Here is a 10,647-nt window from a genome sequence, read left to right as displayed (position 1 = left end):
ACAACCTTCCACAAGCTAGCAAAACCCCCCTCCATCCACATTCCCCCTTTAAAAATAGACAGCATGAAGTGAAAAATCCAACAAAGCACGTAGCAAGTAGACACCTTTATTTACAACCAACAAAAATAAAGAAAGGAAACAAACCACAGAACAACTCTTAAGATAATGACTCATAATAAGTATGAATTACTATAATGGTGCATGAACAGTTAAAAAACACAATGACAATAGCAGTGCCATTACTATAACAATTACTATAATGACCCACTTACTATAACAGCACATGAATTGTGAAAAAAAAATCAGTAATCAATTCTAACTAAAAGAACCTGGCCCTAAGGTGGACTTTCATTCAGAGGTTGATAGAGAACTACTGGATCGCAGAGTGTGGATCCATGCTTGCTGTTGCTGCTCCCTGGCAGGGGCAGGTGCAAGACTGGGGCTGATGACCACCAGGCATAGAATCGTTACCAGTATGACCATCAGTATTTGCCAGTCCAGCTGGGTCTCAGAATGCCTCCTGGACTCAATGCTGTTCCTTTCATACTGGAAGGCCATGATGCTTCCTGTAGTATGATGGACCTGTGTGACCAGCTTGCGTAGCCGTTGCTTGCATTTGTTGAGGGCAATCACCAGCCGGCTGGTTTGTGCATCAGCTGCAGCCTGCCTTGGTTGCCTGTGTGTCCTTGATGGCAGCATTGGATTCAGAGCTGAAAATCAAGAAATGCGGGAAATAGTGTGAATTAAGGACACTTGCAGCTCTCAAAAGATGCACTCAGTGAATCTTGTGAGTGGAAAAGAAGCATTCAGACCAAAATGACTGAGAAAGTGTGCTTGGCCATGGTGGGTAGCAGGCTGTGAGTGGCTGTAAACAAATGCGATCCCACTGCAAACAAGTGGCTGCAAACTAGACCTCCCTCCACTTCATCTCCCAGCCCAGCCTAATCACAGCTGTCAGTTCAGGTGACAGGTGACTATAAGGTTTCACAGGGCTTCACATACTGGCTGTGGAGGTTGAGCTCCTTGGTCTCTCCTCAGAGGAACCAGCAGGTAACATGACTGGGACCTTTCTGCTATCTTTTCCACTGGAGTCCCTGGATCCCCTGTGACTCACAGCGGTGGTTGGCAAAGTGTCCACAGGTAAGGACACACCAGAGTCCTCTGCCTCTCAGCGTTCACACCAATCCAGTTCCTCCGTTAGTGGCTGGAGGTACCTGCAGTGGGCCACATCATGCAGTGGGGTGCCCTGGTGCTGTGCTCTGCTGACATCCCTGTGGAAGGCAGCCCGCAGGATTTTTGCCTTGACTTGGCACTGGAGTGGGGTCCTGCTGTGCCCCTACTCTGCCATTCTTGCAACGTCAAGGTAGTCGGCCCACGGGCTGCAGAAGAACTGGTACATGACCTCAGGGTCCCCCAGCACTTGTACTAGGCTCTTTGTTTTGACAATGATCCAATTAAACCTAGACCTACATGCCCTGGTCTGCTCTGTTCTCTGCTGAATTCCAGACATCTCGGATCAATAAGGGGTACCCCGGGGAGCTGTGTGCTCAACTTACAGGTCTTGAGTTGAAGGGAAGTTCACACCCCTCTCACCCTGTTCTGTCTGCGCAAAGTTTGGACAGCAGACATGCTCTGTAAGTGTTGCAACTTTTGGTGCCAATGAAAGGTGTTCACCTGGGCTATGCTGGTGCCTGGCAGGGCCAAGCCAGGGATGGGTGTGCACAGCAAAAATCCCGCTATTAATAAAGCGGGAGTGCTTAAGGCTCATGATCATGGTTCCAGACTTCGCTTGTCAGGTTCATGTAAAAACAGTGAGTGAATTAATGGCACTAGGGAGACAATTGTACCACAGCCAGGCACAAAGGGATGGTCTTTGGAGGTGGAGGGTGGGTTGGCACAGCAGTTACTCATGGTGGCTGGCAGGAAAAGTCTGGGAAGTTTAGCTATGCATGCAAGTCCTCTCGCAAGTTTTTCTACCAGGCAACTGGGAGATTTTGGCACCAGACAGGATCAAGCCAGGGATGGGGGCTCTGTCTGCAGCCATGGCAACTCAGTATATCTTATGGATGTGCTCGTTCTGGACGTGTTTTAGCCCTGCTGTGTCCTGGAGCCATGCGTATGCCATGGCTCAGTATCAGGCTGCTCAGTGAGCAATGTGTCAAGACACTGCTCCCAGCAGGACATGATCTCAAATGCGGAGCATTTGAGAAATGGCCAGTGAGGGAATTAATGGTGACAGAGTTCACCCACTAATCATAAAGTGGGAGTGCTTAAGGCTCATCATGATCAGGGTTACAGAACTCCACTTGTCAGGTTCACTTAAAAGCAGTGGGTGAATTAATGGGATATGGGGGACAATTGTGCCACAGTCAGCCAAAAAGGGATGATTTTTAGAGGTGCAGGGTGGGTTGTCACAGGAGTTACTCATGGTAGTTGGTGGGAAAAGTCTGGGGATTTTTGCTGTGGACTTTTTAGCCCTGCAGGTACTAGCATGTAGCTTACTGCTGGGATGTGCCACTTCCCTGCTGCACAGTCTGGAGGCTCCTGGCCTGGATTGCATGCACAACCTGAGCTGCAAAGCTCCCTGCACTGGCAGGACCTGCCCTTTGAGCCAGGTGCCAGGGGCTGTACAGAGGTAGATGGTCCCTGAGATTAACTTTGAAATCTATCAAGCACTCAGCAGAAAAAAGGAAGGTGCCAAGCAGAAGATTGAATGGATGAACCACAAACCCCAAGAGTGGGCATTGACCCCTCCTGGCTGAAAGCATCTCCCACACCAAAACCACACCAGTGCCCCCTCAAGGGAGCTCCCCACCACCAACAGCAGCTGCCATCCATGACTGATACCTCATAGATTGCTAAAGCACTGCTAAGCGTACCCAGATTGAAAAAACAGAAATTTACAACAATAAAACCTTAATTCAAATATAATTTAATACAAATACAACAAAACAGAGAACACATAAAAACTGTCAAATGGCCACTCTGTTACTAGATTTGCCCATCACTTAGGGGTGTGTTCATTTATTAGGGACACAGTTCTGGGGTCTCTGTAATTCTATCAGTGTGCTGCTTGTGTTACTTGTGTTCTATATGGAGCTGTATCTCTCCCTTCTCCAAGTCCTCAGCCCCAATGGACCTATCTTGCAGGACTGAGTCTCAATGGGGCTGGGTTCCTCCAACCACCAAATCAGTCAAACACATGTACGCACATACACACACAGATCAATAGGACACGCCTGAGCCAGGCTGGGTTATTCAGCATTGACAGGCTAACACCCTCATATGCCTTGAACTCAGTTCATCAAGGCAACAACAAATGCAGTCAGACAGAAACACACGGGTTGACAGAGCGCATCTGAGTCAGGCCGAACTATTCAGCATTGATAGGCTGACACCCTCATATGCCTTGAACTCAGTCCATCCCTTATTTCAGCAGGACAATAATAAATGCAGTTAGACACACATACACACACACGTACGTCTGAGCAGGCTGGGTCCAATCAGCACGTTCAGCCGATACCCTCATGTACCTCAAAACTCAGCACTTCACAATCTCTTGTCATAATTGTCCTAGTAGTAACTCCCTTGATGAGCAGACCCCACTGTAGTTTTGGGCATTACAGGGATCTTTGGCTTAGATAAAAGAAGTGTTGCTGCAGAGCAAATGGGGAGTCCAAGGGGGCGAAAGAGTAGGTGAGGTTCAGAGAGAAAGTATAACAACCAGCTTGACCAAAGAAGTTATTTATTGCCAGGTATATGAACTTATGATGATATCAGTAATAATAGCCGTGCAAGAGAGAGACAAATAAAGAGTTACAATATTTCATCATTTCAGTTAGGTTTTTGGGGAAGTCTAGCTTGAGTTTGATTAGTAGAAATCAGGTTTAGAAAGCTGTGCCTGAAAAAAAATGTTATAATGCCTGCAAGCTAGTATGTGCCATCCTGACAGTGGGTGCACACTTACTGCTTTTAATCGCAAAAAAATCCACATTTGGCAGCCCACATAAAGTGGGCCATCAGTTATTAATTCCATGCATTAACCCTGAACCCCGAACTAGGGGAACAGGATACACCTTTTCAGCAAAGGTAATTTTTATTCTGTAGAGTGGTTTATATAATTGCGCTGAAGGGCTCAAAGTACACCACGCACTGCATTATTCCCGATAACGGAGAAGGAAGCACATACAGCAGACACTGGTCAATCTCTAAAAGACTCCAGGATAATCTCAATCTGCAACCCCCAGCATACCCTGGGGACCTTTGGACACCCACCACACCAAGTGACATAGGAGATGATAACCATAGATTGGTGTCTTTGAACTCTTTAATAAAAGAAGGTCAGCAGAAGATTGATTCATTTCAGGTTCTGAAGTTACACCTGGTGTCCTAAAACATTAATTACACGCAAATACGTGCAAAAAGGGGGATAACTACGCAAAAATTGTAGCAACACCCAATAGCCAAAGGTGCTTACTACACAAAAATTATAGTGACACCCTATGATCAAAGGGGCTCATTATGTGTCATTCAGTGAATTGCCATGTACATGTGACAGATTAATGGCTGCAATGTTGCCAGTTGCAATGTTGCAAACGAAACTACATCAGGATGCGGTTTATTTTGTAATGATGCAAACTCATTTAAAACTCCCAAACCTTGCATACATGTAAAGTGTGATGCCATTAAGCCACACGAAGGGATATTTTCTTCATGTGTACAACGTTGGGGCGTCACATGTACAAGCACCCTAAAAGTTCCCACAGATCCCTGCTGCACCAGACTTTTTTTTTTAAATTGTCACTATAATTAGTGTTCCCTAGTGCATTCTCTTTTTAAGTGGTTGAATTCCACATCTATTTTGGCACACAGTCTGTAAGGAACTGGCTCAGCTTTATGAAGCTTGGTCTGGGCATTTTCATCTGTCATTCTCCTTGATGTATTTTAAATTCCCTATGCCTTCCTTGAACACTTTGGAGGCCTGATTTAATATCGCTCCTAACTTTTGTTTAAGTTTCTGCAGGGACTTTTGAAAGTGCCTGAAGCATCTTTACACAATTCCAATCTAGGGGAATTTATCTTAATCACTCACAACCCCACAGAGGGGATCCCCTTTTCAATGATGTATAAATCTAAGAGGTGCTGCTTGTTATTATATTCTGTAGGCACTGAATAAACCCTTTGGTATGCTCTTCTCTCCTGTGTATGTTTTTAATAACACCAAGATGTCCTTTAATTTAATATTTTAAAGTTTTTTTATACTCAGAATATGAGGTAACAGATAATGCAGAGCCTGTATCCAGCTCTGTTTGAAGGTTTTTCCTAGAACCTTTGGTGTCAGCCAGATTGTCTGATTTATCAGCCTTGTTTCATAATACAGGCCCAGGCTAGCTACTGCATTCTCATTGGCCATGTCACTACTGTTCCCATGTATTACATATCATTTTCCCCATTTTTTATACCTTACTGAACCCTTTTTTTCATTTCTCTTATCTGGGCACACTTCCTGGATATATTTTTACCATACCTTCAGCAGTAGCATTCCTTAAGACAGCAATTAGTTGGGGTGTGAGACCCTTTTCCACACCAATAGCATGCATCAGGCTGTGGCCTGCCCAGGCTCTTCCAGAGCAGTATGCAATGTTAAATATTGCATATTTAATAACTCATTTGTTCCTCTTTTCATAGGCAGGCCTGCATGCAATTCTATGGCTTCCTTCATGGCAGTTTTTTCATAGCTTTTCTAATTTCAGCAACATGCTTAAAGGTGAGGTCTTCCTTTGTTAAGAACTTCCATTGTGTGGCTTCATTAAATAGCCCACATAAATCTTTCTCCGAGGGCCTCATTAAGTCCATCTTTAAAGTTTCGGTGGGCACATCTACACATACCTGCATGGTGCTGGTGTTACTGTACCATCAATTTGCACTTCCTTTTGGAAGTACTAAACGAGGGCGCAGTGACAGTCCATACTGCCCCCATGCAGGTTGCGCATAGTTATTTTTAGTTGCTATGTCACTATAGCAATGTTGTATAGCAAGGAAGTGTGTTGCTACAGTGACACAGCTGTGGCATCACAGTTTGTGCCTGCCGACACTACGCCTTAGTGCGCTGCTACAGTAATGTAGTGTCTTGTGTAGACGTGCCCAGTATTCGAGTTCTGTCACCAAAGAGGAAATAGATTCATCAGCCAAGTCATTTCTATTTACAGAACCTGCAACTTTCTGCAATAACCAGTGGCTTATGTGCCAGATGATCTGGGAGAAGTTTTATTAATTCCTTAAAGGTTTTGCTTACTGGCTTTTCTGGGTGAGCATGCTGAATTTGCAGTTAGAGCAGATTCTTTTTGTGACTTGAAGGTGTATCTCACTTACGGCATGACATTATCAGCTATGTTTATCCCAGGGCCTTTATACCTATGGACCTGCCAAAATCATGATTTTTGTGGATTTTGTGGAGTTTGTGAAATCCAGCATTGCCCGTGAAATAGGGCAATGCTTATGAAATCTGTGAAAAAAAAATTACTGAAAATAAAATGCTGGCTCCCCAGAGGGAGCCAGCAGTCCTCATAGTGCTGTCACCCAGTCACATAGCCCACCAGGAGGGAGGAGGCCTGCTGTCACAATAGGGAGACCAAGATGGCTGCTTGTCCCACCCCTCATCACTGATTGGCTGATGAGGCTGCCGGTCATGCGCCCCCCCACCCCAATCTGCAGTGAAGGGTGGGGTCATATGACAGACAGCTCTCTTAACCAATCAGCAGTGAGGGGCAGGGCCACCAGGGGCCCTAGGCCAATCAGAGGCTTGGGGGCCCCCTGTTGTGATCAGTCCATGAAAATGGTGGCTGGCCCTGCATTCTCTACACAAAATCAACTGGCTACCTTCTTGAGCTGTGTAGACCCCTATTCATAAATAAATGACTCCAGCCACAAGTCTGGGAAAGAGTGCTGCCAGACTACCAGGCACACAATATATTGTAAACCTAAAGTAAAACTATCTATGCACTAGTATTAGCAGATTAAATAAAAAGGAACTTTAGATTCACACATGCAGATTCAACACTTCCACATATTTCACAAAGACAAACTCTGCTTTCTCTTCAGAGCAATGTGGCCTAACTGCCTGAGCCTCAGCAGATTGGGTGCCTGTGAGATGACCTTGGGTAAATCACTACACCACTTCATGCCTTGGTTTATCAAATGGTAAAAGGGGCAAAATGGTATTAATAGGAGTGTCTCTTGCAACAGGAGTGCCATTTCAAGCAGAAATACTTCTGCCTTAGTGGCATCAGTGGGTGGGTCCCCACAAGTGTGTATGTGCACGTGTTTGCTGTGCTACTAATTAGCAGTGTAGTGATTTTTTTGTTGACATCGGGAAATCCTAAAAAAAGCAGTGTGGTGCACATGGCAGCAGTGTGTGCCACCAGAGCGGGGGTCTGGCCAGCCTGAATCACTGTTGCTGCTGCCCTAAGGACCTCACATAAGGCTTCTGGGGCTGGGCCGGGGGCAATTTGCTGTACATCATAGTGCGCATGCAGGAGTGTGCCCAGGGACAAATAGTGCCTGGGCAAATATACTCATTTGACAAGCTTTAGTTTCAAGCACCCCTGCTGCCATTTTGAAGCACAGGGATGGTGAATAGATGTGACAGAGAGGCTGCTGGAGCAGATTAATTAACATGCTCTGGCAGACTTGATTAATCAGTTCTGCTCCAGTGCATGATAATTAGCACGTGTTGGAGCTGTGACATGCTGAATCCACTTCAGGGTTCTGGCATGTTGCATTTAGTCCCCAATTCTGGCCTGTGCTTTAATCCACGGCCAGAGAGTGTCTATAATGTGGAGTGGATGGGTCTTCCTAAAATGCAGCCTTTTTTTTAAATTTGGGGTGGGAAGTTGACTGGGGTGGCCATGGCTCCTCAGAACACAGTGCACAAGGAAGAATGGGCCTGGCTGTATCCTGTATACTTCTGGGGCTGGGCTTTTGCCTATGAGGCAAGAGTTCCAGGCTATTCATGGCCTTTGCTGTCTAGGCAGAAGGTCTTTTTCAGATAAGGCTAATCCCCACCTTCCCGATTTTGGGCCATCGTGACCTCTCAGACCAAACTGTATGAGAAGTCCAAGAAAGACTGAAGCTTAACTCCGTACTTGGTACTTGGTGGCTGGGCCTTCAGTGGGTAAATGAAGGGTGTGAGTTCAAGGTTGTCTGTAACCACTTCTTTTTGAGCAGAAACTCCTCTTTGCTCTGCTTAGGGGCTGCAAACTTTTCCCCCCTGACTCATTCATAGCTCAGATGGATTCCTGAGGCCACCTGACCAGTGGCAGGTGGCCGGGGTACAAAGCTGTGGGCTACATAGAGATGTTGTTGAATCTCCATCCCTGGACATTTTGAAAAATAGCCCAGACAGACACTTGGCTGGGATGGTTTAGTTGGGGACGATCCTGTGGTGAGCAGGTGGCTGAACTAAATGGCTTCGTGAGACCTCTCCCAGCCCTTCTCTCCTATGATCTTATTTAGGATGGATTTTGGTTTCACACTTTATGACCCAATCTAAGCTAAATTTCAGATTTACATAGGATATGGCTATTTTGGTTTTAGGATCAGAATTTATGACTTGAAATACCAAATACATTTCACTCACTGAGCTGTGGAACTTGCATTAATATGCCCCAAGGGCAAAATGTGGCCCTCTATTTTTAGTTAAGCAGAAAAGGGTAGGGAAAATTTATGATGGGGCATTATTAAAGTCTTGATTGCTTTATAGCTCAATTACCACAAATGCTCTGCTGCTGGCTGAACTGTAAATGAAGATTAGCATGCTTTGATGAAACTGAAATTGAAAATCTAATATTGATGAGAACAACCTAAGGGTTCTTCTAAATAGTGAATAACATTGAACTGCAATGTATTCCACAATGCTGGTATTTATCTATTGCACTTAATAAGTATTTTAATAAGATGCTGCATCAATTCACCACAATAACTCACATTCCATAGCAGAAATTTTTTTTCACTAAATGAATGAATAAATACACGTTTCATTATTTTTTTGGCAACCTTTAATTATTTATTCTTCTAAGCACAGTAAGAACTGTCTCCTTTAGAAATAAGCTTTTTTAAAATTATGCATGCACATCATAAACAGTTGACCCTCTCCCCCTCTTTCTCTCATCTCAGTTACGTGCTGTATTTAGAAAGGATTACAGTGAAGTACCTCTCTCAGTTTGTTTCTGTTTTCTATAACAATCTAGAAATAGCTACTATCAGAAGCTCATATTCCAACACATCTGCATTTCCAAAGTTTGGGAGAAAGGATATGCTTTGATTTCAATCCTCACATCCAAATCAGACTTTAAAAAATGTGATCCCCAATAACTTTCCAACACAAAGCAGAACTGTTTCTGAAACCTCATGGAAAAATTTCTGTCACTCACCTCAAACCTTGTCCTTGATTTGGCCTTGATTCTGAGCCCAGTTTATACTTAATCCAAACCAGATATGTGTCACCTCAGCCAACTGCCATAGGCAGATCCAGGATTCTGCAAATGGGGGTATGAGAGCTGCAGGAGTGATTTTACCCCCATCCCCAGCTTTCCTCACACTGGGATGGGCAGACCATGCAGCAGGAGCAGTGACTTTTTGAAAGTCCCTTAATCAAATAAGAATTTCTCCCCCTCTGCTTTTGGCACCCTCTCCCTTCCCCTCCGTACTAAGCAGGACCTCTTCTTCCTTCCCATTTTCTCCCTTTGCCCTCTCTACCTGTATCTTTGAGTACAGAAAGGGTGACCCCCCTTCAGCTGCTCTGATACAACTTAAAAGGTAACTAGAACATCAAAATAAAACAGGGACCCCCCTAAACAACATAGCACCCTAGTTTTATTTGAAATAAGACCAAGTGAACACAGGGTTGGAACTGGGAGTTTTAAGACTGAAGAACATATTCTAACACAGTTTAAGAGGGAAAGATGACTAAAGATTAATAGTTATTGAATTTCTCATTGATGTGATTTTTTTAATCCCAAGTGGCAAGTCCTAGATGAATGTGAAAAGCCTGTACTCTGAGGTGAGCAGATCATGTTATCTCAAACATTGTTAGCAATTCCCTTTAGTGCTAGAACTCCTCAGTTAGCCCTGTGCATCTCACTTTATGTTAACTTTGAATTTTAATCTTTGCGTTTTATATATTACCATGCACATGTTCTTTGCTCAACAAGGAATAAATAATAATACTGAAGACTTCAGAAGACTCTTAACTTGTAGCAACATGAGATTATTTTGGAGGTATGTTTTCCTAACAAACATAGGTGGATGAAGAAAACAACAGATAGGAACATAAGCAGTAACCTCTTTCACCAGGATCTTTAACTAATATGAACTCATTGTTCAGAAGTACACAAGGGAATAATGGATTCTTCAGTTGATGACTGCCCCTACCATATCCTGCAATGTACTTTCAAGGCTGGATGTGAGTAATATAGCCTCACTACTGCATATAATGATATCAACAGTCCATTAACAAATCAGCATGTCCTGTATTTTGCTTTGAAAGTAGAACATTTCCCTGAAAATTGACAATTTTTGGCTAAATTTAGAGAACTATATCCACAGATTTCTGTAGAATGTAACAGCCTCTGGCTTGGTATAGGAGCT

General features: G+C 44.1%; 1 long non-coding RNA gene across 1 annotated transcript in view; it reads right to left on the bottom strand.

Moving 5' to 3' along the window:
- Positions 1 to 721: 721 nt before the first annotated feature.
- Positions 722 to 10,647, bottom strand: part of LOC109302433 — a 21,150-nt gene continuing 11,224 nt past the window's right edge. Inside the window, exons 2-3 of the long non-coding RNA XR_002098767.1 lie at positions 3,968 to 3,969; positions 722 to 1,001 (exon numbers count right to left, since the gene is read on the bottom strand). This is a non-coding gene — a long non-coding RNA (uncharacterized LOC109302433). The remainder of the gene's footprint in view (positions 1,002 to 3,967; positions 3,970 to 10,647) is intronic.

The sequence above is a fragment of the Gavialis gangeticus genome, unplaced genomic scaffold (genome assembly GCF_001723915.1).
Source record: "Gavialis gangeticus isolate Ggan-Ray unplaced genomic scaffold, GavGan_comp1, whole genome shotgun sequence".
In the NCBI taxonomy this organism is placed as follows: Eukaryota; Metazoa; Chordata; order Crocodylia; family Gavialidae; genus Gavialis; species Gavialis gangeticus.
Note: the sequence above shows the minus strand (reverse complement) of the source record. Positions and strands in the feature narration are given on the sequence as shown.